The 26,899-nt window shown below is 37.7% G+C and overlaps 1 long non-coding RNA gene across 1 annotated transcript; it reads left to right on the top strand.

The window, feature by feature from the left end:
• Nucleotides 1-803: 803 nt before the first annotated feature.
• Nucleotides 804-26,890, top strand: LOC127529205 (uncharacterized). Its single transcript, XR_007935895.1, has 4 exons — nt 804-899; nt 21,986-22,094; nt 25,326-25,441; nt 26,712-26,890. It is a non-coding gene; the product is annotated as an uncharacterized LOC127529205 (long non-coding RNA).
• The last annotated feature ends 9 nt before the right edge of the window (nt 26,891-26,899 follow it).

Here is a 26,899-nt window from a genome sequence, read left to right as displayed (position 1 = left end):
GGAAAAAGCTAATGGCTTTGCATCTTGATGCCCCCACAATCTCCTGGATTGTGGACTACCTGACCAACAGACAGTAGTTTGTGATGCTGAGGGACTGTATGTCAGAAATGGTGGTGTGTAATACTGGAGCACCTCAAGTAAATGTCCTGTCATCCTTCTTGTTCAACCTATATGCAACAGACTTCCAGTACAAGACCAGTGCTTGTCATCTACAGACATTTTCAGATGATTCCTCCATCATAGGCTGTATTAATAATAGAAATGAGTCAGAGCACAGAATGGTTGTGAAGGACTTTGTCTTATACTGCAGGGACAGCAACCAGCAACTCAACATCAGCAAGACAAAAGAGCTGGTGGTGGACTTCTGGCGCACCAAGAAGCTTCTGAGACCAGTCACCATTCAGACGGAGCACAAAGAAATAGTGCAGAGCTACAATACCTGGGGGTTCACATGAACAACAAACTGGTCGGGTCTGACAACACAGTGGCTCTGTACAAGAAGTGCCAGAACAGAGTGTACTTCCTAAGGAGACACAGGTCTTTTGATGTGTGCAGCAAGCTGATGGAAATGTTTCATCAGTCAGAGTAGCCAGTGTTGTGTTCTATGATGCTGGCTCCTGGGGAGGCAGCTTGAGCTCAAAAGAAGCACAATGCCTGAACAAACTTATCAGACATCACAGGGCTAATCCTGGACACACTGGAAGTTGCTGTGGAAAAGGGATGATACCAAAATTGGATGCCATCATGAATAATCCCCACCCTTCCTACCAGGAGGTGATCTTACGGAGCATTTGTAGCTACAGGCTCATTCCACCATGGTGTGCTGAGAAGTGGCTCAGGGGATCATTTCTGCATGCTGCTATCAGGAAATTCAATGCTTCCTCCTGACATCATACTCTGTATGTTAATTTTGAAAATTATGCACAATATTTATTTATTTATTTGTTGAGTGATTGACTGTATAACTTGTCCTGTCATTCTGTTTCATTTTTTAAAATGTATTTATATGTTGTAGCAGTGTTTTCACCATTACGGATCAACAGGGCATTCAGTTATACTTGAATATACCACTGTGTGTTGCAAGGCTATAAAACACTGAATGTGTAATTTAGCGCTGCTGCTTGTGTATCAGTTAGAAAATTACCTGAACAGTAAAGTTTCATATATGCCAACATAAAGTGCCAGCCTACGTTCATGTCAAAAACAAAAAAAAAACAGAGTAAGAAATGTGTATATTGTTGATAACTAAGATTCTACACTTTCACATGAAGATATTGAGCTATCAGAACAAAGTGATACATATCAAGGAAGGCATAACATCAAGGAATAAAAGGCTAAACCTCACAGAAAATCATATAGACTGGACTGCATTGTCTGATATTATCCACTACTTTTACAGCATAGCCTGCAAAATAATTGATTCAAACAGAGAATCATTAATTTTCCTTATAGGATGTTATCAAGTGGCGGCACGGTGGCGCAGTGGGTAGCGCTGCTGCCTCGCAGTTGGAGATCTGGGGACCTGTGTTCGCTTCCCAGGTCCTCCCTGCGTGGAGTTTGCATGTTCTCCCCGTGTCTGCGTGGGTTTCCTCCGGGTGCTCCGGTTTCCTCCCACAGTCCAAAGACATGCAGGTTAGGTGGATTGGTGATTCTAAATTGGCCCTAGTGTGTGCTTGGTGTGTGGGTGTGTTTGTGTGTGTCCTGCGGTGGGTTGGCACCCTGCCTGGGATTGGTTCCTGCCTTGTGCCCTGTGTTGGCTGGGATTGGCTCCAGCAGACCCCCGTGACCCTGTAGTTTGGAATATAGCGGGTTGGAAAATGGATGGATGGATGGATGTTATCAAGTACCGACTGTCACTCACGAGAAAAGTAATACTCTATAATGTGGAAATGTGGATATTGGTAATGATGCAGTTTTGCATTGTCACATGACGATATTGAGCTTCTGTCAGAACAAAGAGAAAATGAGTTTGCTACCTAAAATGTCTCCAAACAGGATTTCAGGTATGTCACCCTACACATTCATGCAAATGGAAAGACTCTCCAAAGTTTGATGCCTTGGAGCACTTTGAGCAGCCAGATTAAAAAATAAATAAATTTTAAAAAATGGTGGTGCAGTGGTAGCGCTGCTGCCTCGCAGACCTCCATAAGGAGACCTGGGTTCGTTTCCCGGGTTCTCCCTGTGTGGAGTTTGCATGTTCTCCCCATGTCTGTGTGGGTTTCCTCCAGGTGCTCCGGTTTCCTCCCACAGTCCAAAGACATGCAGGTTAGGTGCATTGGCGATCCTAAATTGTCCCTGGTGTGTGCTTGGTGTGTGGGTGTGTGTGTGTGTGTGTCCTGCGGTGGGCTGGCACCCTGCCCGGAGTTTGTTCCTGCCTTGTGCCCTGTGCTGGCTGGGATTGGGTCCAGCAGACCCCTGTGACCTTGTGTTAGGATATAGTGGGTTGGAAAATGATTGACTGACTAAATAATAATTTTTCATCATTTACTGACACACAACAATACTCTTTTACTCATCAAAACAGTAATTATGGTATTTGGAAGAAATGTATATTATGACACCTGAGAAAATATTTACTCTGTATACTTATACACACTGCTCAAAAAAATTAAGGGAACACTTAAATCACACATCGGCTTTTGATGGATATTCAAGTTGAACATTTTTATTGAGTAATTCAGTATAATTCATTCAGAACAAAATGATGTAACAACAGTCCATGATAACCAAAATCACCAACCCATTGAGGGCTGGATTCAAAATCCCACCAAAAATCAGGGTCAAAAATTGAAATCACAGGCTGATCCAACTTGCATGAATTTCAGCATGGCAATTCATAATGTGACTCAGTAGTTTGTATGGCCCCCACATGTTTCTATGTACTCCTGTCAAAATCTAGGCATGTGCCCAATGAGACAACGAATGGTGTCCTGGGGGATCCCCTCTAATACCTGGATGAGGGCATCAGTGAGCTCCTGTACAGTGCGTAATGCCACTTGGCGGAGTTGGATGCACCAATACATAACATCTCAGAGGCTCTCAATTGGATTCAGGTCTGGGGAACATGCAGATCAGTCAGTGGTATCAATGCCTTCATCATCCAGGAACTGCCTACACTCTGGCCACATGAGGCCGGGCATTGTCCTGCACCAGGAGGAACCCAGGGTCCACTACATCAGTGTAAGATCTGACAATGGTTCCTGAGGATTTCACCCCGGAACCTAACAGCAGTCAGCATACTGTTGCCTAGCATATGGAGGTCTGTACAACCCACCAAGGATTTGCCTCCCCACACCATCACTGACCCACCGCCAAACCAGTCATTCTGGATGATGCTGCTGGCTACATAACATTCACCATGGGGTCTCCAGACTTCTTCACGTCTGTCACATGTGCTCCATGTGAACCTGCTATAATCTGTGAAGAGAATGGGGTGCTAATGTTGGAGCTGCCATTTGTGGTATCCTCTGGCGAATGCCAATTGAGGGGCACGGTGATGGGCAGGAAGCACAGGTTCCACTAGAGGATGTCTGGCCTTCATGTCACTCCAATGGAGTTTGTTTCTGATAGTTTGGTCAGAAACATGCCCACCACTAACCAGCTGGAGGTCATTTTGTAGTGCTCCTCCTGTTCCTCCTCACAAAAATCCTCTTTGTGTAATGATTTATCTCCTGGTATCTCCTCCATGCTCTTGAGACTGTGCCTTCTTGTGATGGCATGTATAGATGTGTCATCCTGGAGGAGCTGGAATATCTGTACAATCTGAAATGGTTGCAGGTACCACCTCATGTTACCAGTAGTGACAAGGACACTAGCAAAATGCAAAACTACAGAAGAATCCGACAGGAAGAATAAGGAGATAGCAATTGTCTGTGCCCACCACCACCATTCCCTTTCTCTGGGTTGTCTTGCTGTTGCCTCTGCAGTGCAACTATTGTCACTTTCATTTGCACCAAAGCAGGTGAACTTGAGTCACAATCGCTTATGCTTCCTGGACAGATTGATGTCCCTGAAACTTAACTGACTTGGTGTTAGACTGTGATGATTAATATTGGCCAAAATCATGCTCTATTCCATGATGTCCCTGAGGGAAAAATTCTGTAAAATGTTAATGGCTTCTCTTTCCAGTGCTGTTATGAATTGCATTGTATGTTGTTTCAATATCCATCTATCTGAAGCAGTGATTAGTTCAAATCTATTTCACAAACATTTCCATGAGCCTGTTCCATTGTATTGGCCAGCCTTCAGCCTTGTCTCCATATGTAGGTCAGGTTCCTGTGACTCCCCATGTAGTGGGATTGTGGACACCAAACTACACAATTGGCATCTCTATCGTTTGGAACAGAAGAGGACCAGAAGGAGAGATTTAAGACACAGAGCCACAGATAAAAATATTGGGTTTCAAGACAAAGGTGTAGTTTATTTGCAGGTGCTGGGACAAAACAGTGTCATGCAGACTTTGTAACATAGTCCAAAGGCATTGACACAGAAAAATCAATAAAGAAAGAAATGGTGATTATTTACAGTAATTACAATGAAATCCAATGACCCCAAATCAAGAAAAAGGTAGTCTTTGTCTATTAATATACTGTTCAGGAAGTTGCTCCTTAAAGCACAAAAAATTTACAGTATCAAAAATACTGCACAAAAATATGTACAAAAAGAAGAATCAAATGTATATACAAAAAGTGCACCAAAACTCAAATCAAATTTCAAATGAAGTACCGGATGTTACAGTGTATATTATTTCTACACCACAATTGTCTTTGTCAGGGGTTGTTTACAGTTGGCCACTGGGTGATGTCACCACAAGAACACATCTTTAGAAGTGCACCTCTACATCATTGGGTGTTTTAGCCTTTTATCACAAGACACCCTCTGCAGTTGCAGGCCCACCCCAGGCTGATCAGACCTGGGTGTGTGTCTCATGGCCAGTTGGTTACCTTGGCAGCCCAAGCAGTATCTTTCCTTTTTAGCCACAGCCAGTGGTTGCTCCTTTCAGCAGTGTTGGCCAGTTCTTCGATTGCTTTTCTGTGGGCCTGCTCTATGACACCTACTTCCCTGAGGACATTTGCTGTGGAACTTGCTACAAAGCCCCTGCATCCTACTTCTACTGGGTGTACTTTCATATTCCATCCTCTGTCCTCTGCTTCCACAGCTAGGTTGAAATAAAGCAGCCTCTTATGTTCATGAGTTTCATTGACCGCATCCTCTCATGGGACTGTTAGCTTGATGACATAGGCATGTTTACTAGAGATGGACCAGAGGACCAGGTTTGGTTGCAGGGTAGTTGTTGCAATTTCCAATGGGAAAATGGGTCTCTACCCTAATTCCTAATGGCTGCATTCAGTGGTTCTGGCTTGTGAGATAAGGTGTTAATCTTCAGTTTTTCCCCTTCCCAAATGAAGGATAGAGGATATTGAGGAGCTGCCTGGTTGTTGAGAGGTAGGGCATTGATGGCTACTTGCTTGCATTCAAGTTCGGATACTTGTGTCACCAAGTGAATCTACCTTTTGTTAGACTGGTCTTGCATCCGACCAAGATGTGCTTGAGGGTTGCTGGGGCTGTACACAATGGACAAGCCAGATCTTCTTCCAGCTAGAGACTTAAGTTTATGGGAGAGGACAGGACGTCATATGTGGCCTTGATGATAAAACTCAGGCTATTTGACTCCATGTTCCATAGTTCGTCCATTATGAGTTTCAACACCCTCCCAATTTGTCCAGCAACCTTGCTACTTTTTCCTGTAGGTGCACCTCCTCTAATACCATGGTGTTCATTCAGGGTTGACTTCTGCCAGGTAGGTATTTTTTATTCCCAGAACAAAGTCTTCTCTGCCTTGATGGATGTGGCCTATTATATCTTGGTGCCAGAGGGTAGATTTAGCATCCAGCACAGCTGTGGTTGGAGTCCATTTCTTCCCTGTTGCTAGGGCAGGCAAAACTCCTCACACTACCTATATACATACCTGCACCAAACCTTCACAATGACTAGGAGATATCTAAAATAAAGTGAAAAGAAAAATATATACACAAATAGGCACAAGCACTGCATAAATGAATGCTCTGCAATATTATTACCTTGATCTCTCTATTCGATCGAAACATAGAAAGAAAGATGACCCCTGTAGTCAGGAAGTGCCATTTATACTGGGGAGTGTTACTTTTATCCAATCTTGCTTGATGCAGCTCCTATCCTCCAATTGTGGCTGATGCGGGAACATTCCAATTGCATGTTATACCACTCCTCTGCAAGGCCTCTATTAAATCATGTGGTAGACCCATGTCCGCATGCGATTGCACCCATGATATGACAGCTCTTACTATAGTTAGTTAATTTTTCATTGTTTTAATTTGGGATCCCCTTCACTGAAATAGCTCATATTTAAATTAATGCTGTACCCTTCTTATTCTGCTTTGGCAGGTGGCTATGAAGAGGCTCTGGGTCCCTAAATCAAGCTTACTATCTCGGTTTGTTGGATAATGCAATCCAAACCATTGCAACCAGTGTAACAACCCAAGATGCAGAAGAAGCTGGACTCAGACATCCAGCTATATAATGATCCTTGAAAGGATCTTTTATTAGATCTTTAAGAAAATGACCCTATGTCCAACTCCCATTGTTAGGCCTTGGATGATTGCTGTCCTGTCCTGTCGAGTCTTCGCACAACACAGGCTGTCTTCTTCCCCTTGTTGGGTCCGACCTACCATGCTGTTCATTGCTCCTCATTTTAAACTCTTCCAGTGTACACCGCACCACCAAAAACCTACTAGGTCTCATCATCCCCTTTGGAATTTCTTCTGCCTTTTCTCTCTCAGGTTGAATTGCTACACTATGAGACTTATATTTAAGGACTGAGAACTATGTGAGGCTGAGTGGAGAAAGTGTGAAAGTAGTTTGTAATAAGGGTAAACAGCAGTAAATGTGTGTACTGTTTTAGGAACTCACAGACAGACAAAAGTCATCTGAGGTTGGGATTTTGCAAAATAAGTGCCAGCATGTGGAAACACTGTGTAAGCAAACAAGAAAAACAATAGTATATTATAGGATTTTTGCTGCCATCTAATGGATGGAAGTAATAATTAAGATATTCTAGAGATTTTTCTTAGGGCTCAGTCTCATTTTTACCTTTTTTGTTGTGTTTTGTCAACTTAATGGAGGCTGATTTTTTTGTCGCTTTGACTGTAGACTGAAATTTTTCAGAAAACTCACACTCTGTGAAAGATCTAAAATAATTTTTTATCGTTTAAGGGAATTTTCCTATGCTTGATCTTTGTAATGTACCAAAGACTTTCCAAGATGGAGATGATGAGATCATATAATGAGTTTTCTTTCTTAAAAGTGTTTTAGTTTTTCATTAGCTGTATTATCCATACATGATATTTCCTACCCAAACAAGGTATATGGTCAGACGTGACTATTCTACTCTCTTTATCTGTATCAGTGAAAACATGTAGAATGAATTACTCAACTTCATTATTTGAATTAGCCTAATCACAGCTCTCCCAATTATTATTTAGCATTTGATTTAGTGAACTGAGGTGTTCATATGGCAGGGTGAGATGTGATGAATAAAAGATGTCCATTTGGACCATTCCAGGAGTGCTTTCAGCTCTTATTTAAAAGGAATGTCTCCAACAATTACTCAAATTCTGTGAAACACAAAACTACAAATGCATGAACACTCTACTGACATAAATATTGTTGGGAATGTTCATTTGTGTCTAGTGGTTTAACCAAAAGTGATATGATCATAGAAAATGTATTGGGCCAGATCAACTAACAAACTGTTCACATTTCTTCACAAAAAGAATATTTAGGAATATCCATGGTACCTATCAAAGACATGTAATAGAATAATTTAAAAATATATATCTGCTATATATATATATATATATATATATATATATATATATATATATATATATATAAAAGCAGTGTGTGCCTTTACTCCTCTTGTGCATCTCACACTCGCATTTTCACCAAAGCCAAACTAACTAAATAAACAACAAAACCATCCTGACCTTAGAGGTTGCACTGAGGGGCTGGACACAAAGACCTTAGTGTTTTAATATATAGTAGATATTTATGGATAGGTCATAATAAAAATATAATAATTGTGCAATATGAATAAATAATGAAGGAAATCCTGGTTACTTTTTTAAAATAACCAACCAATGATTTCAGAGTTTAAGGGTGTTATTATCTTAGATATTTATCTATAAAAGTTGATGTGATAAGACTAACAGGTCAGTATCCAATCATTTTTTTCAGATCTCTGCTTATCTATCCATACAGCCTGGTATTCATTTTGTCATTTTGTTACAAGCCACACCCAGTTAATTCCTTTGTTATTGTTGTTGTCTTCTTTGACCCTGGGGGTGGAGCTTACTTCAGGCTTTTATTAAAGATGAGTTGTGCTTAGCAGTCAAACCAGTTGTGTGAAGCATCAAGTGTTCACAGTTAGGCAAGGTAAGTAAACAGTAGAATGGTTAGTTAGGACATCTCTTATTTTATTGTATTTTCCAAAAGTAAAACAGTTAAACTAAAATGAATAAAAACACATACCATTCCATGTATTTACCTCTTATTTTGAAACAAAGCAACATCATAGTTTCTAAATGGCTATAAAGAACAGTGCTTGTTTTAACTACCTGTCCCTTCCTACACCACACTGCCTTTAGTTATAAACATTCTAACATTAACACTGGAATTAAACTTAAACGTCTGGCATTGTAGAAATGCAGGTGCATTCAGAAATGAAGTGCTGTACTCAATTTTGTCAATATTCAATTAATATGCAAAGATGTTGTTGGGTGTACGTTCACCCTAATATAACAGTTCTGCAAGTTTAACAAAGTCATGGTAAAATGTGATTTTATGTAATAACATACTGTAACTTCACATAAATAAAGATCTTAATAAAGGTCTCTTCTTTTCAATGTAACATGAAATAAGTCTTAATTTCTGTACCTTCATGAATTTTCAAATATCTCAGAATGAACTTTTTAAAATAACTGACAAAACCTGTGCTCTAACAGGAAAATATTTTCCTTCAAATACTGAATACTTTCTTCCCTGTGGGAAAATACCGAACATATGGCTCAAATGTCACAGATCGTAATTCATATGATGTAAAATTGTCTTTTCAAAATAAAGCTAATACTTGATGAGCTACTTTAAAATAGCTTTATAAGGACTTTTCCTTTAATTCAGGGATGTTGTATTTTACGTTGTAGTAAAACCACCATATAAAACAAAATAAATTCCTTTTCTAAGCAAATATCAATTAGTTTTGAATTTGAAATATGGAAAATACTTTAAGGTCTAAACTTTTACTGTAAATATTCCAAAAGAAAATTGCAAAAATGTGTCTTTTGAAACTTGTTTTCTTTTTTTTGTTGTTTTCACCCATGTATCCATTTTCTGTAATCTAATGTAAAAGTGAGCAGAAGGTACCAGACAGATATTGCAATTCATAGAAAATCTAGTTTCATACAGAAATACCTCTTTACTCTTATAACCAATACTGAGCTATCCTATAAAGATTCATCACCCTGAATAGCTTACTCGCCAGTGAACAAGGTTCTTTACTTTTAGAAAGAATAGAAAGAAAAGAACTAACAAGATCATTGAATTTCTGCAGAGTTGGCACATTTCTGTATGTTTTGTTAAAATGCAAGCATATACACAGAACTGCTGGCTGGGCAGCATGTGGGACAAAAAATGCAAAATCCAGCAAGTGAAGAAAGTGTCCATATTCATAGGAATGCTTTCACAATACATACAATATTGTGAATTTCCCCTTGGGGATTAATAAAGTATCTATCTATCTATCTATCTATCTATCTATCTATCTATCTATCTATCTATCTATCTATCTATCTATCTATCTATCTATCTATCTATCTATCTATCTATCTATCTATCTATCTATCTATCTATCTATCTATCTATCTATCTATCTATCTATCTTATAATAACATTCAGGGAGTCAATCCAGTCAGTATTTGTTTGGATTTTGCATGTTTCCCCTCTTTGTCTGCCAGGGGTTTTCTCGAAGTTCTTCTTCCACATTCCAAAGATTAGGAGAACTGACCCCATGTGTGTATTTGTGTAAGTGTGCACTGCAACATTATTTACTCCTGGGCTTGTTCATGTCTTACAGCAAACTGTCACATCTTCCAAATCCCTGAGTTTCATTTAGTAGATTTAAGAAATACTTTATTGTAATAAAACATAATAAAAAGTTTGCAAATCCGCCAAATCAAATTCAGTGAAGGTATCAAGGGCCCAGAGTCTTATGTTCAATTCATTTTTTTTTGTATAGTGCTCTGAGCACTCTAGTATAGGTCTGTGCTGGGCCATCTAATATGACGACAGAATCTTTTTATACTTTGATTCCAAGTTTTTCAGTATCTCTGATGACTCTCTCATTTTTTGGAAGTAGACCAGATACAGAGAACAGAAACAGAACAGAGAAGTTACCATCCACTAAAAAAACTTATGTTTTTTCTAAATTAAAATACAAATAATTATCAAACATCCATTAATAAAGCAGATAATTAATGATGTACTGAACAAATGATTTGATTTAAATGATAAATACAATGGCCAGTATATTAATGTTCAATATGCTTCTTAAATAAATACTAAATTATTTTTCTGTATAAGAAATATTGTTTTACTGTCTTAGTAAAAACAGTGGCACTCAACTTGAATACACTGTACTTTTTAAATCAACAGTGAACAATCTCTGGGAATAGAACAGAACATAAGCACGCAATGGCTGTTCATGGTAGTTCATATAGCAACAAGGCAATGTGAACTGTCTACAGAGAAGAGAAATTCTGCACAAGAAAGGCGGGGTAAAAATGTCAGCAAATGACCCTCGTGTTAAGTGGATGCAGCAGAGGGTCTGCAGTTCATTTCACAATGTTGGCCCTTCCTGCTTTGAGGAGCTTCTGAGCCGGGACAATGGTGAAAATGAGCAGCTGATACTTTATTACCTGAATGAGACCTCCCTGGAGGAATCACCGTCTGTGCTCTATTTCTTCAAAGCTATGTGGGAGGAGGAAGTTGAAGTGCAGGTGGTAGTGGGTGAGCGTCTTGTTGGGCCCTTTTAATCAGGCTAATACATCATGTGTGGTGACTGCGATAGCTTTTTAATTAGTATTCATGTTCAAAAAATTCAGCAGTGTCAAAAAGTCAGGTGAAACTGCATAGTAAGTTTCAATGACAACCTCCAACAATACGTTAATAAATGTTATGCCATTAATTTCAATAGAAATTTAATTACCATCACAAACCATTAGCTCTTGCACAAAATTCGGTAATAAACATGAAAAAACACTTTAAATTCACTTCACACAAAATATGAAGTACAAAAACACTGCTAAAAAATCTAAGTGACAATAGGCTTCAGTGGCATTCCTTGAAAGTCCACAGATACTTAACAGAAGTATCACAAGACATTTAAACCTCAAGGCCACCACTTGCATTGTTGTGCTGAACAGAATGATTAATTATTTAATTATTTACAATTAACTGTCATTTTTTACCTTAGTAAAATTCACATTTTCAACTGATGTATATTTGACATATCTAATGTGAAAAGCAATATTTGTTTATTTTAAACTGGTAGTGAACAAATTTCTGTCGAACCTGCATAAACATATGTAATGGAAAAAACATGGATCTTTTTGTACAATAGGAAAACAAAACCTTTCATTTCAAAAATGAAATATTCTGATTTTTGCAGTGCACTTTTTGTAATATGGGTTTTTTTTTTAAAGTCTTTTTAAGTTTGTGTTTATCTGTGAATTATTCCTGGAAAATTAAAAAATAAAAACCCTGTCACCATGTGTTTTTAGTTTGTTGGCCAGTCCTTAAAATGATAAGCATAAAAACAAGAGAAACTTTCTTTATTGTTTATATATTGTTTAGAAATGAATTCCTGTCCTTACTGGACTGCTTTGACTTGACACAACATGTTGATTTTCCAACCCACTCTGGCGGTCATATATTGGATCTGATCTGCACTTCTGGACTATTTGTTGCCAACATTTACAGCACTGATTTGGGACTCTCTGACCATAAAGCAGTACTTTTCACTATTTCACTGCCTTTCCCTCCTCTTACCTGTAAACGACAAATTTCTTACAGAAACCTTAAAAATATCTGTCCCTCTATCCTTTCTGGATCCATTTCTGATCTTTTACTGTCTTCAGCTATTCCATCAACACTAGATAGTCTTGTTGACCACTATAACTCAGCCCTTCATTCAGCATTAGATAAAACAGCTCCTTTAAAACATAAGGAGGTTTCCTTTAAATGTTCAGCTCCTTGGTATAATTCAGAACTGTGATCTACTGTATGAAAGCAGCTGGCCGACGCCTTGAGAGACTGTCATGTAAGACTGGCCTCACTGTTCATATTCAATCTTTCTCTGACCACCAAAAAGCTTACAGAGAAGCACTAACTACTGCCAAGAACACCCATTATGGTAGAATAATAGAAAGTGGCCACGATAACCCAAGGGTTTTGTTCTCTGTAGTTAATAAACTACTCGAACCCGCATCTGTCCCAACTACCTCTTCTACTGAAGTCTGTGAGGAATTCCTCCACTTTTTCAGTAACAAAATTAAAGATCTAAATAATTCAACTAACATAAATACATCATCTGTTTATATCTCTCCCTGTTTTTCCACTCCATCCAGCTCCTTCTCTAAGTTCTCACCAGTCACATCTGCGTTTGTTAATAACCTGCTTTGTAAGATGAGGCCGACTACTTGTGTACTGGACCCCATCCCCACCACACTACTTAAATCCTGCCTTCATGCCATAATCCCGACTGTTACAACAATAATAAACTCATCCCTCACTTTTAAAATTGCTTCTGTAACCCCAATGTTAAAAAAGTCTGGTCTTGATGCTGACAATCTTAACAATTTCTGGCCTATTTCCCACTTACCTTTTCTGTCAAAAGTTCTCGAGTGTGTTGTAGCTTCCCAACTCACCAATTACTTAACCTCTAATAACTTGATGGAACCCTTTCAGTCTGATTTCAGGGTGCGGCCCCTCTGTGAAACTGCTCTGCTATGGGTAACCAATGATTTGCTTATGGCAGCAGACTCTGGACAAACCAGCATATTAATTCTATTAGACCTCAGTGCAGCATTTGACTCTGTCAGACATGACATTCTACTGTCCAGAATGGAAAACATGCTGGGTATCTCTGGCACTGCCCTCCAGTGGTTCAAGTCCTATCTGACTGATAGGCAAGAGTTTGTTAGCCTTGGCAACAGCAGATCCAGCTCAGCGCCAGTCACACAAGGAGTTCCTCAGGGCTCTGTCCTCGGCCCTCTTCTCCTCTGTATTTATATGCTTCCCCTTTGCCACATTATCCGTAGCTATGGACTGGGTTATCATTTTTATGCAGATGATACTCAACTCTACTTCAATGTTAAAAGTGGAACTTCATCAGAGCTTTCTCAGCTCACAACCTGCCTTAGTGAAATTAAAACCTGGATGGAGCAGAACTCTTTAAAATTAAATTGCAACAAAACTGAACTCCTGCAAATTGGGACTAAAATGCAACTTAATAAAATGAGCTCCTTCCCAGTCCATCTTGGCGGTGATCTTATCAGACCTGCCTCTACTGCAAAGAATCTTGGTGTCATTTTTGATTCCTCCCTCTCTTATTCCTCCCAGATAAATCACATTAAGAAACTTTCTTACTTTCACCTCCGTAACATATCCTGTGTTCACTCCTTCCTCTCCTTCTCTAATGCTGAGAAATTTTTCCATGTTTTTTATCACATTCCGCATGGATTATTGTAAGTCCTTACTGGCAGGTGCCCCTTCTAATCTTATATCACAGCTCCAGCTTATTCAAAACTCAGCTGCAAGAGTCCTTACTCGAACCAGCAGCAGCAAGCACATCACACCCATCCTGCTCCGTCTTCACTGGCTCCCTGTGTCTTACAGAATCGAATATAAAATCCTACTAATAATCTACAAAGCCTTAAATAACCTTGCGCCAAACTACATCAGTGACCTTCTCCATTACTATGTGCCTGCCCGCCCACTAAGGTCCTCTGATTCTGGCAATCTTGTTGTACCCCACACTAATCTACACTCCATGGGTGACAGGGCCTTCAGCTGTATAGCGCCCAGACTCTGGAATGACCTACCGAAATTAATCAGGTCAGCTGACTCCATGAATTGTTTTAAAAAACAACTCAAAACTCATCTGTTCAGGAAGGATTTTAGCTCTACCTGACTTTATTACCCTTCTCTCAGTTTACTTCTCTGTCAAGATACTCATGTAACCTGTATGTATGTGTGCTAGACCATCAGTTATGTTGTCTGTTAGGCTTTTTCTCTGAATTTACTGTTGTAATCTTCTTTATTTATTTATCTGGTTTGTACAACGCTATATACTGTATACCCTGCCGTTCTTTCTTATATTCTGTAAGTGCCTTGAGCATGGGAAAGGCGCTATAAAAATAAAATGTATTATTATTATTAGTAGTAGTAGTACTATTGGAAGGAATGTACTGGGAAAATGTGCTCTTATTATGTGGAAACAGCTCAAATCTTTTTGAAGAAAGATTAAAATGTTTTCTTTTTCTTCAGTTTAAAGCTAAGCATGAAATTGCACATTACAGCACAAACATTCCTTTATTATATTTTATTAATACCCTTACAATATAATATACAAGTATAATACATGTGTAATACTGAACATTTACAAACACATTGACGTCAACACATTTCACAAACATCGCGTCTACAGTATGAACAAAGCTGAATCGCTCCTGAACTTTAAACTTTACAATGTTTTCTTTACAATTTTGAGTGTATTGGAACGTTACAGTATTAGATTAATCTATTCAAGTAGAGGCCACTTATCCCAATAAAGCTTGCCAGTCCCTTAACTCTTCCAAAAAAGCATCAAGTCTAGAATTGAGCAATGTGCATTTAAAGAAATTAACACACACAATACACACATATTATTTTTATATAGTTAGCAAGTTAAAAGTTATTAAAAGGGTGGACATTTTTAAAACTGTTAACGTTGTCTTCACCTTCCCAGTTTAGTCAAGTTATTACTGATGTAAAATTTCATCAAGAGAATTCAAGGCAATTATGTTGATGAAATTTGATACAGAAAATACATCAAACTTTCACATTTTATATGTTAGGATTACACTGAAAGCAAAATGTATTTATTTAATGGCACAACTTAAATATCAATTGATGCACTGCTTTTTATTTTATTAATGTTCTGAGATCTTTATAGCCCCTGTAGGTTTAATTTAGATTTTTTCAAGATTTATTATTAATTTATTTTCACAATGTTTTTAATGACTTCCTTTTAGTCCCATTTTACTTGTTACAGCATTCAACATTTGTCCTGTTTTCATGGTCACAGCCACATTGTTTATGGAAGTGCAGGTTGTTGCTTCCATTTAATACGAAAGTTGTCATGGCTATGCCATTAAGGGCTTTGACTGTTTTAAGTTGGTGGCAGGCTAATCCAGGTATGTAAGCTTTTGAATGAAGAACATATTGCTGAAGAATTTCTTTGTGACTATATTTTTTAGTCTGGTTATGAACAAATTTGACAACAAATTATGGTTGCTGACTTTTGCTAATTCTCATATTCCTACTTCTTCTCCTGGTTTAGCATTTTTTAATAAAAACAACTTTTCTAATGTGTCTTTTTGGACAGCCTGCTCTCTCACCTTATACACAATGAGAAAATATGACCTAAATGTATATTTGTATAGGACACAACTTAAAATGAATTTAAAATAAAAAAATATAACATGCAGGTGATCAGGCATACAAGGAATTGAGTTGCATCATTTGATTTACTAACTATTAAACATTATGATTTATAATAAAAACATTATACTTTGTAGTATCGTTAATAGCGTATTTACCTTATGCTCTGTCCTCTTGTTTAAGAGTCAGGCTTCTTCCATAGCAATGGTGAAACCCAAAAAGAAGAAACAGATAGCATTTCAGACTTTGACAGTGAAGAATGTTGTCTTATTCAAGAAATGCATGGTCCTAAAATAGCAATTTCAGGTAAAGTTTAGAATTGCTCTTGTTTTTGTTAGATGTTTGAAAAGCTGGGTTAAGTATAATAACAATTTTCAAGACACTTTTTAATAATTTACATTTGCAGACCCAGATAGCAAAAGATATTCAGCAGCAGCAGCTCCTGCTCTATCCTCACTCCTGATGGGAATATCATTTGAGCACTCTGAAGCAGAGATTAGTCCAGTCATTACTGTAAGTATTTTACCTTCAACAGCAGTAGGGATAACAATTTTTGGTTATTGACGATGATCATAATCCTTCAACGGGCAAATCCAATTTTTTTCATTCTGTTTTCTGAATAGTGCTGAGTGAATTCTGCAGAGTTTTCTTTGTTGTGACTTTGGCAAAATCAAGAAAATGTCTGAGAGCTTGTTGAAATGTATTGAAATCAATTGGGAAAGAGAAACTGAACTAGTTTTGAGTGCATTGTAATTGTAATATTTTAGTTGTCCCCGAGGGCCAGGTAAGCAGCTATACTTGACCAATTATTGTGGCTGTAAATGTTAGCTCAAACAACAACAAAATGTAGATGGAATTATAGCCACAAATAAAATACAACAAATGGCCACAAACTAGTAATAAGTAAAAAAAAAAAAAAATCTTTGTGCTGAGAGAGTTCGAAAGGTTTAGAGTATAGATTGGCTGTTCTGTACAGCATTTTTTTCAAGTCATGCTACACAGCTTTTTTGTTTTTGATCTATCTATACAGGTGCTTTGCAGTTTTATTCCTTCCATCAAGAAGACAGACTTAGTAAATAGTGATATACAGTATGTTTCATCAGTATTATTTCACAGGGTCCAAAGTGTTTTTTGACTCTGAGAGGGGGAGAGGAAGGCTTCTTCAAGGTTTGTTTTGATTAGCCGTTGCGCCAGGTCACTAATTGCGCATGTGCTCAGCCAGGGACAGGGTGCAAATTCAGTTTGATTACTGACTGGGTTGTGAAATCCCCAGTGTGTGAAGCAGGTCAGGCAGCTCCATAAAAGGTGAGGTGGAGCATGCTTATGGTACACATGTTTGAAAATCCTCTGTATGCATGGGGTAGTGATAAACCCATCCAACATGGTCACCTTTCTTTCTCCTAGTGCAGCCAGGACAGACTTCCACTCCTGGCAATCCTCAGTTGGATATGTTGGTTATAAAATGGATGTCTAAATGAGGAACTGTAGAAAGATGAATGCAAACCCATTGTTTTATATACAGGCGAATATGCATGTGTTTTGGTTTTGTTGTGGATGAGTCCTAGGGTGACCCGATCCCAACGTTTTATACTCTTTATTTTGTACAGTTTAACAGAATACCATAGTCCCATACTTTAACCACTCTGGCAATGTATTGTAATTCAGCAAATAAGGCGCAACAACACACTATCAGCTCATGTTCCCAACCTCTAATTAGACAGAGCACCATAACAGGCAGGAGAAAAGTTACACATTTATTCATGAATTATAGATCAAATAAATAGTGCCATAAAACAGAAGAAAAATAAACTGCAAACATCATTTAACCTACTGTTAAATTTTTAGTCTTTTTTAGGAAGCCTGTTCCTTGCTTTGCTTGAAGTGTCAGCCATTTAATCAACAGAATTCATGGATGGACTCTTCCTGTCTTGTTGATCTGCTCTTTTACTGATAAAGTTAATCGAGATGTGATGCAGGCATTCTGTTCCCAAGATAACTTTTTCTTTTTTACAATTATTAAATTTCTTGTCTCTTTAGCCATTAGAGTCAGGATACTACAGTGTGGCATGCTTGTGTAACTAAGAACGTAGGCTGTAAGAAGCGCTCTGCCACATTGGAAAGTTCATAAAATTAAAATCATGGTTCTAAAATCAGCTGCCTTAGCTCATGCTTCTGACTTCATAAATTTGAGCCAACAGTGCAGCATGACTGTGTCGGTGCATTACAGTATCAGTCTGGCATTACAATGCTGCAGAGCTTTTACACTTTAAGCTAATTATCCAACCATTCAAGTAATTCTTAGCAAACAAAAAAGGATTATCAGATGAAGGTTCAATTGTCAGTGGCCAAGTAACAAGCTGTTTTTTACATAACCAACTTTTCTTTTAAATATACTAAATAGCATCATAAGATACAATTATAATGCTAGAAATTACAAAAACAGATTAAAGTTAAACAACAGGAAAAGAACATGAACTTTAGAGGTTTTGGGTGCTGTGCATGCATGGCCTTTTTACAGAAGCTCAGTATTTCTCACTGTTTTTCTTTTTTTTTAACTTATTTACTAGTTACTTATCTTATTTAAAGTTAGAATTGATCTGCCTTCTGGCTTGTCACAGATAGTTGCCACTGGAAATCGAATAAATGGATTTTACCTTTACTGATGAACTGTAATGCATGGAATCCCAGGCACTGGCTTGTCAAAGAAGACGGGTTAACAGTCTGTGCTTATAGCAGGTCATGGTGCATACAAATACAGTGGCATTTTATGTTTACGGAGAGAAGGCTTAAACCTGATGTACTTGAGACTGTTTTAAATGATGGATGGATTTCATCTTATTAAAGCAGACAGAGATCCAGTGCAGTGTGCAAAAAGACAGGAGGGGGACTGGTCATCTTTGTGAATAAGGAATGGTGTAAATGGGGGCATATTACAGTTAATACTACAGAACATCCAATTATAATGTTTATATTGCTCCCTCCCTAAATGGAGACCTAGCAATGGAAATCATTCATTCTGTCATCAACACTTTAATGATGACTCATTCCAACCCTGTAGTTGTAATATGTGGTGACTTCAACTGTGTGAATTTGGAAGGAACAATGACAAATTTATATCAGCTTGTGACTGTTTCCACTTGGGGAAATAACAAGCTGGACCTGCTGTATTCAAATGTTAAAGATGCCTTTCAGTGTAATCTTCTTGCTCCTTTAGGCAAATCTGACCACAACCTGATTCATCTTATTCCCAGCTACAAGTATGTTATTAGATGGCAACCTATTATGACCAGGAAGTTGACAATGGAGGCTGAAGTGACTTTAAATGACTGCTTCCAAATGACAGACCGGGAAATGATGTGAGAGCCACATGGGGACAATACTGAGGGACTCGTGTCACTGCTCACATCTAATGACTACAGACCAATGGCACTTACATCTCATATCATGAAAACCTTTGAGAGATTGGTCCTGGACTATATGAGTCCTCTTGTGGTAGATGACCTGGACCCACTACAGTTTGCCTATTGGACAAAGAGATTGGAGTGGAGAATGCAATTATCTATCTATTCCACAAGGCTTATTCTCACCTGGACAAAGCTGGCAGCACTGTGAGGATTATGTTGTTTTGATTTCTCCAGTGGCTTCAATAACATCCAGGCATCCATGTTAAGAAGTAAACTCAGAGATATGCAGGTGGATGAGCCTATAGTGTTTTGGATAATGGACTATCTGACGGGCAGACCACAGTTTGTGAGACTCGAGGACTGTGTTTCTGATACAGAAATGAGCAACACTGGATCACCACAAGGAACAGTCCTGTCTCCTTTTCTCTTCACTCTGCACATCTCCGACTACAAATATAACATCAAGTCACTGCATTTATTGGGTGTATTGATAAGGTAGGGTGAGACAGAGTATAGGAGTCAGGTGGAGCATTTTGTTTCTTGGTGCAAAAAGAATGGTCTTCATCTTAACATCAGTAAAACCCAGCAACTGATTATTGACTTTTTCCACACCAAAGAGCCTCAATGTCCGGTCACTGTTCAAGGAGTGAATGTAGAAGTGGTCCACTCCTACAAGTACTTGGGCGTCCAGATTAATGACAGATTAGACTGGTCTCAGAACACAGAGGAACTATATAAGAAAGGGCAGTGCAGGCTCTTTTTCCTTAGGAGACTGCGTTCCTTTAATGTGGGAATTGACATCACATCTTCTACAACTCTGTAATGGCCAGTGCAATTTTCTGTGGTGTGCTGGGCTGGTAACATCACTTCAAGTGAGGACTACTGAATCAAAAAGCTAATTTAAAAAGCAAGCCCAGTTATAGGACGCAATCTGGAACCCCTGGAGGTAGTAGGAAAGGAGAGAAATAAAACAAAACCAGGTGCCATTATGAACAATGCTGCACATCCTCTCTCTGACACATTAACACCAAGTACCTTCAGCCAATGAATTATTCAGCAGAAATGTGTTGAGAAACACTACTGAGACTCCTTTATACCAACAGCAATTTTTATGCATCTACCTGTTTATGTATTTATTTATTTAAAGAGCTTCTGTAAAAAGCCAACTGTCCCCTGGGGATGAATAAAGTTCTATCTAACAGCAATGTTTTGGAAAGCAAATGCAATTCTGTCCATTCCCTTAACACAGTTCATTTCTCCTCTGCATATTTTCATAATTCCCAGTAGAGTGGTGCTATGTTAAAAGACAATTTATCTTGCCATCATTTCACCTTCCTAATTTAAACAGTTAATACAAATGACAGCAGCTGAGAGCTAATCAGTCACATCATCGCACCATCAAAGCAGGCACAAAACGGGTATTTTTTATTTCTAAACCAATTCCATATATGGATTAAAGTGTTAATAATGACAGTTTATTTCCTTGAACACTCAGAAGGATTTGATTGCTTTGAGTTAAACCATATAGGATTTTAAAACTATAGCCATGATCCCTCCCATCCTGTGTGGAAATTCAAGCCTGTTTACATATGGATTCAGATCAAAATAAGGAGAAAAATAACACATAGCTTATGTATAACTTCAGATAAAAAAATTAGAAAAATAACATCTGTATATCTGTTACTCATTCTGTGCTGTTTTTAATGAGGACTGGGAAAAATGTTGAATCTCACATTTTCATGAAGAATAGAGGCAACCAAATTCCTTATATGCTGGGCTTGAAGGGACACAGTTCTGAAAAACAAACAATATCAAGACATCCATAAAACATTATTTGTGTCACATTATCTAAATGTCAAATTCCTAGTCCTATGCAACACAACATACCAAACACATTTTTGTTAAATTATTAATAAGTCGCAGTGGGTAGCACTGCTGCCTCGCAGTTTGGAGACCCGGGTTCGCTTCCTGGGTCCTCCCTGCGTGGAGTTTGCATGTTCTCCTTGTGTCTGCATGGGTTTCCTCCGGGTGCTCTGGTTTCCTCCCACAGTCCAAAGACATGCAGGTTAGGTGCATCCAAAATTGTCCCTAGTGTGTGCTTGGTGAGTGGCTGTGTGTGTGCCCTGCGGTGGGCTGGTGCCCTGCCCGGGGTTTGTTTCCTGCCTTGTGCCCTGTGTCAGCTGGGATTGGCTCCAGCAGACCCCTGTGACCCTGTAGTTAGGATATAGCGGGTTGGATAATGGATGGATGGATGGATTAATAAGTACAAATATTTCCAGACAATTTGAGCAGGTTGAGAACCACAGTTCAATACTTTTGTTCTGTGTAATATAATAATAGCAATAGCATTAACGTAACTGATGTATTTGGAAAGTCCTGTGTTAATTGTTGTTGATGTCCAGAATGTGCTTATTTAAATGTAAACTATTTAATGTTTTCCTTAAAATACAAGCATAACAGTTGCTGTTCTGTTAAGTGAAGCTATTCATAAATTTATATCTTTAAAAATATTTTATAATTGGCTCCAAATTTAACTGGAAGTGATGGAAGAGACTAAAGAAACTGGTGTCCTTGTATACCAGAGTCTTCCATTAATTTATTGGAGCCAAAACCTACAGAGTAGCTTACCATTGCGTTATCTGTCAGAAGAACTGGCTGGCTCCAAATATTCCTTTTGGAAAATGCCTCAGGTCTATGCAATCTACATTTATGTTAGATAAAGTACATTTCTTTGAATTAAAAGCCTGTGTTAATATACCATTCATCTTAATTTTCTTACTCTGCAGAAAACGGAAATCCACAAGGTTCAACATATAAAGCTCTATGTTTCCCAGAATCACATTCCTGAGAAATGTAAGGACTTGCCAACAATTTATTTTCTCACGGATAGAAATGGTAAGTATATAATAATGTTTATTACATTTCTAGAAATATGTACAAACAAAAAGTTGCAGAATTTGTTTTATGGAAAAAAGAATAGAGTACAAATGTGTAGGAGATGCTCAGCAAATATGAAAGTATAAACAAAATCAGGTGTTTCTTCATCTATTCTACTGAGGTAAGTTTCACTTTGTTCCTATTATTGATTTCACTTCATTTAATTTTTCACTCTTTTAAAAGACATTTCACATGACTCAGGTGCATATACTAAAATACAAAGGGCATTATGTTGCACTGACACTGACACCTCAGTATTTCAAATGCACTTACACGTTTTAAATATAATACATCCTTAAAATCATTCACGGCAATGAATAAAAACTATAATTATGTCGACATAATTAGCAATGTAGGAACAAACTTTTGAGTATACAGTATTATTTATAGGCAATGCAGGTAATAAGTTAGAAGAAAACCAGCGTACACTAACTTGCTAAAATTTTATTGTAAACTGAACTCCATTTGAGGTCCACACTGATTACATACTGATTTGTGCAGTTTAATTTATTAGGACTCATATACACATATACCACCACAAATGAAAAAAGTATTGTTGCCAGTGAGCATAATATATTATGTATTGTGGTCACCAGGGGTCGCAACAGCTCCCTAAACTCCCAACACAACAAGCCTGGACACAAGTTCTTCAATTATAAAGGGTTTTATTTGTGTGAAACTCGTATCAGGAAGAATTTCCCACACCACAGCCATCATTACAATTACAATTCTCTCTCTCTCTCCCTCTCTCTCTCTCTCTCTCTCTCTCTCTCTCTCTCTCTCTCTCTCTCTCTCTCTCTCTCTCTCTCTGTCATCTCCTTGTTCTCTGCACCTCTCTCAAGCTTTGTCCTTCTCCTCCCAGCTCTGGCTCCCTGATTGGAGCAGGGCTGCTCCTTTTATGTAACCCTGGGAGCATTTCCGGTGTCCTGAAGCTGTGACCCGGGAGCACTTCCAGGTCAGTTTGAAGCCCGATAAAGTAGGACTTCCTAGCACCTCCTGGTGGCACCCATGGAGCCCAACAGGGCTGAGGCAATGAACTACACTTCCCCGTGTACCCTGTGGGAATCTTTGGTGGCACTGTAACCTAGGGGGCTGTCATCTAGCGGTTCGTGGAAGACAATACCATGAGCAAGCTGCCTTCCCCTGTCCTTCCATGCCATTGGTGTCCCAGCCAGGAGAGGATCCCAGCACAACTCCAACTGGGATGTCAGTACTTGAGTGGCATCCTTCTCAGTGTGTAATCTGAAAACCAGCTGTTTCCGTTTCACCAGAGACTAGCTTCGTCACTGTTTTCTGTAAGCAGACATCTGCCTCTGACAGAGTGACTGAAAAGCAATTTAAAGGATAGATTACAACAATGTATTTATGATTTTTCAACTGATTGTTATGCAACTGAACAGCAAAATTACTAGTGTCAAATTTACAGTTAAACTATTAATCTGTATACTATAGCTCCAGTGAAACTTTAAAATCAGTAGTAATTCTGAAATAACACCGATGTTTTTATTGCAAATATGTAATGAATGCTGAGATTTACAGTAGTAACATTTAACAGCTAAGATAAAAATCAAGTCTGGATCTAATATCTAAATAGTTTGATTGGTGGATAACCAACAAAATCTTTACAGGCAAATCTGTATAAAGGTCAAAAATTCCAGTGGGGAAAATATCTAACAAAGTACAGTTTTTTACTCCATTGTACCCTCAATACATTAAGCACTGCAATACAGTATGTTTAGCTAAGTACCCCTTCGTTTAATATGAAATTGCTCTAACCATTTTTATTTTTTTGTTTCTTCCGTCTCTGAAATGTGTGAGATTTAGTAGGATATGGACTTTGTCTTTCTGATGTTGCACTTTTCTTATCCTATTGTTCCCTTTTGTTCAGTGATTTTGTTGTGGGATAGTGCTGCTTCTACCTCTTCAAAGTGTTTGGGTAATAATACATTTACATGTTTTTTTAAATAAACTCAGCTGTACCAAGCCAGTTTTTACACCACTTAAATACACTAGGTGGATGATATACATTACAAAACATCAGTATCAAAATAAGATTAAATTTGTAAATAATAATATAAATTATTTAAATAAGCATGTAATAAACAGGTCAGTTGCTGTGTCAACTAAATAGGTGAATTGGCAGATACACTATCCTAAAAAATCTGTGCAGAATTCACATCTCCGTTTATATGTGACAAGTGAAATTTAAACATATTTAAAACTATTAACATAAGAAGTAAGATACTATTCATAATTACCTAATAAAGCTAGAAAGCACACCTCCTCAGAATGTTAGGTGTAGTGTAAAAGTCCCAGTGAACTCCTCACTAGCCACATTCAGATACAACAGATTAAAAATGCCATGATGTTGTGTTATAGAACATTCTGTGTAGAATACAAGTCAGGAGGGCTTACATTTAGACAGTATAACACACCAATGAAGCTACAGCTGAATACTGGGTAAAGCTTTGGTCTGCAGTACTAGAAACCTGAAACGTTACTGCATAAAGTCCAGGTAAGGGCCAATTCCTGGAAGTTAGGGATTATTACTGAAGGGGAGAATCTAATCATCCAAAACAAATTGTGAACAAATAAAAAAACTGTATATAATTGAATGTAGAACTGTTGAGACGTACAGTTCTTCGCCTGACATGTTTTAAATACGGTACTGTGAGTAGAAATTGGTGAGCTATAATATTAGCTTGGTCATTGTCTTCTGATTTAAACCTTTTCTTATTTTCTATTACACTTATTATTATTTTTCTTATCTTTCATGCAGACTTATTCTATTTCTTATCATAGACATGTAAACAAAAGCTTGATCCATCCTCCTTTCAATTTCCAGCCCATGGCACACATCTGGAGAAACTCCAGTCCCTGCATCTCTGAACAGGATGAAAGGAGTTTGATAGAGAACGAATAGATGTATTTAATAATTTAAGCAACATAGAACAAAAGGTCAAAATCAATAGGCATAAGAAAAAAAATGAATGAATTAGTAAATTAGAATAAGAATTCCCTGTGACCCTGTGTTCGGATTCAACGGGTTGGAAAATGGATGGATGGAGGGAATAAGAACTGAAAGTATTATATAGTGAGAGTCACAATGTTTTCTTTTTTTGCCCATTGAAATATAAATTTATAAAATGTATAAATATATATTTCTACCAAGTCTTGTTTTAATCCCAGACGCTATCAATCCTGTCTGCTGTTCTGAAGATATGGAAGAAGTTCTGCCAAAGTTTACAGAGATGGGTTACATGAACAATGATTTACTTATGATCCTCAACAACCTTCTGACCTTTGTAAGTAGGAAAGGAATTTGTTGCAGCATAATCATGATAACTGATATTTTGATATTTTCATTGCACTCTTTACAAAGTAGAGATACAAAAACCATATAACATTTAAATACATAAGCACACAGTAAAGATAAATAAATATGAGGAAATTAAATTAACATTATAACAGAGTTTTTCTTTATTGGTTAACAACCTTTAGCCCTATGTACTGTATATGTTTTGTGAATTCTCAAACGTAATTTGTGAGTGGTTTACTTCTGTTACATGTGGTGCTTTTGGCATCTACATATTGTGCTATGGTGCAAAAAACTTACCTCTTACTAGATTATTCTAAATCACAAAACCATTGCTTTATTGTTACCTGGAAAGAAGAATGCTGAGCTATGCAATCTGTTCATTTATTTTAGATGAAGTGTGCTTTACTAAATCCATCTATTATTTTCTATTAAATTCCCACAATGATCTTTAGTGTAACTTTCAGTAATATTGTGCTATTATAATGTCAGTTAATTGGGCTGCCTTTATTTTGTTGCAGAATTGTTTCAAAAGCAGTAGAGAATAAAACCAAAGCTAATAGTTTAATTTACCCTAAACACTTTAAAGAAATTTGACAAATGAAGATATATTCTTTTTTTTGTGGTGTTTCCATAATTTATTAATCAATCTTTACTTTAGTGTACAGTAGCAATGCAACTTGCAGAGGAAACTAAATTCCAGCATCAAATATACAATAGATCAGTTCAATAAATTCAAGTTTAAATAAAATAACATGGATAACACATAGGCAGATACCAGGAGAAGCTGAAAGTGCATTTTAATGTATTTTTCATTACTTTGCATTATTTTTAGCTCCACAATATTGCAGGTTTATTTATTGCCATTCCTGTTTTTTTGTAGTGCTCCATGGTTACACATTGATTAGCACTTATTCCTGATGACTGTAGGAATCTCAAATGTTTAACTTGTTCATTCTTCCCATGCTTGAATTTTCTGTAGTTTTTTTTTTTGATTTCCTCAACCATCTCAAAGATATGCATATTAGCTTAGGTGACAATTCTCTATTGTCTTGATGAGTGTAAATGTGAATAGCAATATAATGGACGGGTGTTCTCTCCAAGGCTTGCCACTGCACCCTATGCTACTGGGATAGGCTTCTGTTTCCTGTGACTATACTGTACAGTGGAAAGTTTTGGATTCTCAAAAGGAGCTTTAATTCTGCTGTCTGAGAAGAGTACTAGATTCAGGCTCTGAAAGGTTTCCTTTGTTGTTTCAGGTGTTCATTCCACTTTTCTCTGCCAGACAACAACACATTAGGGCACAGCAAATTGAAATTAATGTGAAAGAAAATGTAAATTTAAAGCAGCCAATTTTGTCGCAGAGTAGCTATCCAATCAAAGGCAAGCTGTTAGCAAGCAGTTACAAATGGTACGGTCAAATTCAATTTGCAATTCATTGTCTAGA

This window comes from Erpetoichthys calabaricus, chromosome 1, assembly GCF_900747795.2.
Source record: "Erpetoichthys calabaricus chromosome 1, fErpCal1.3, whole genome shotgun sequence".
Lineage (NCBI taxonomy): Eukaryota > Metazoa > Chordata > Cladistia > Polypteriformes > Polypteridae > Erpetoichthys > Erpetoichthys calabaricus.
The sequence above is the reverse complement of the archived record's forward strand: the minus strand, read 5'-3'. Positions and strand labels throughout refer to the sequence as shown.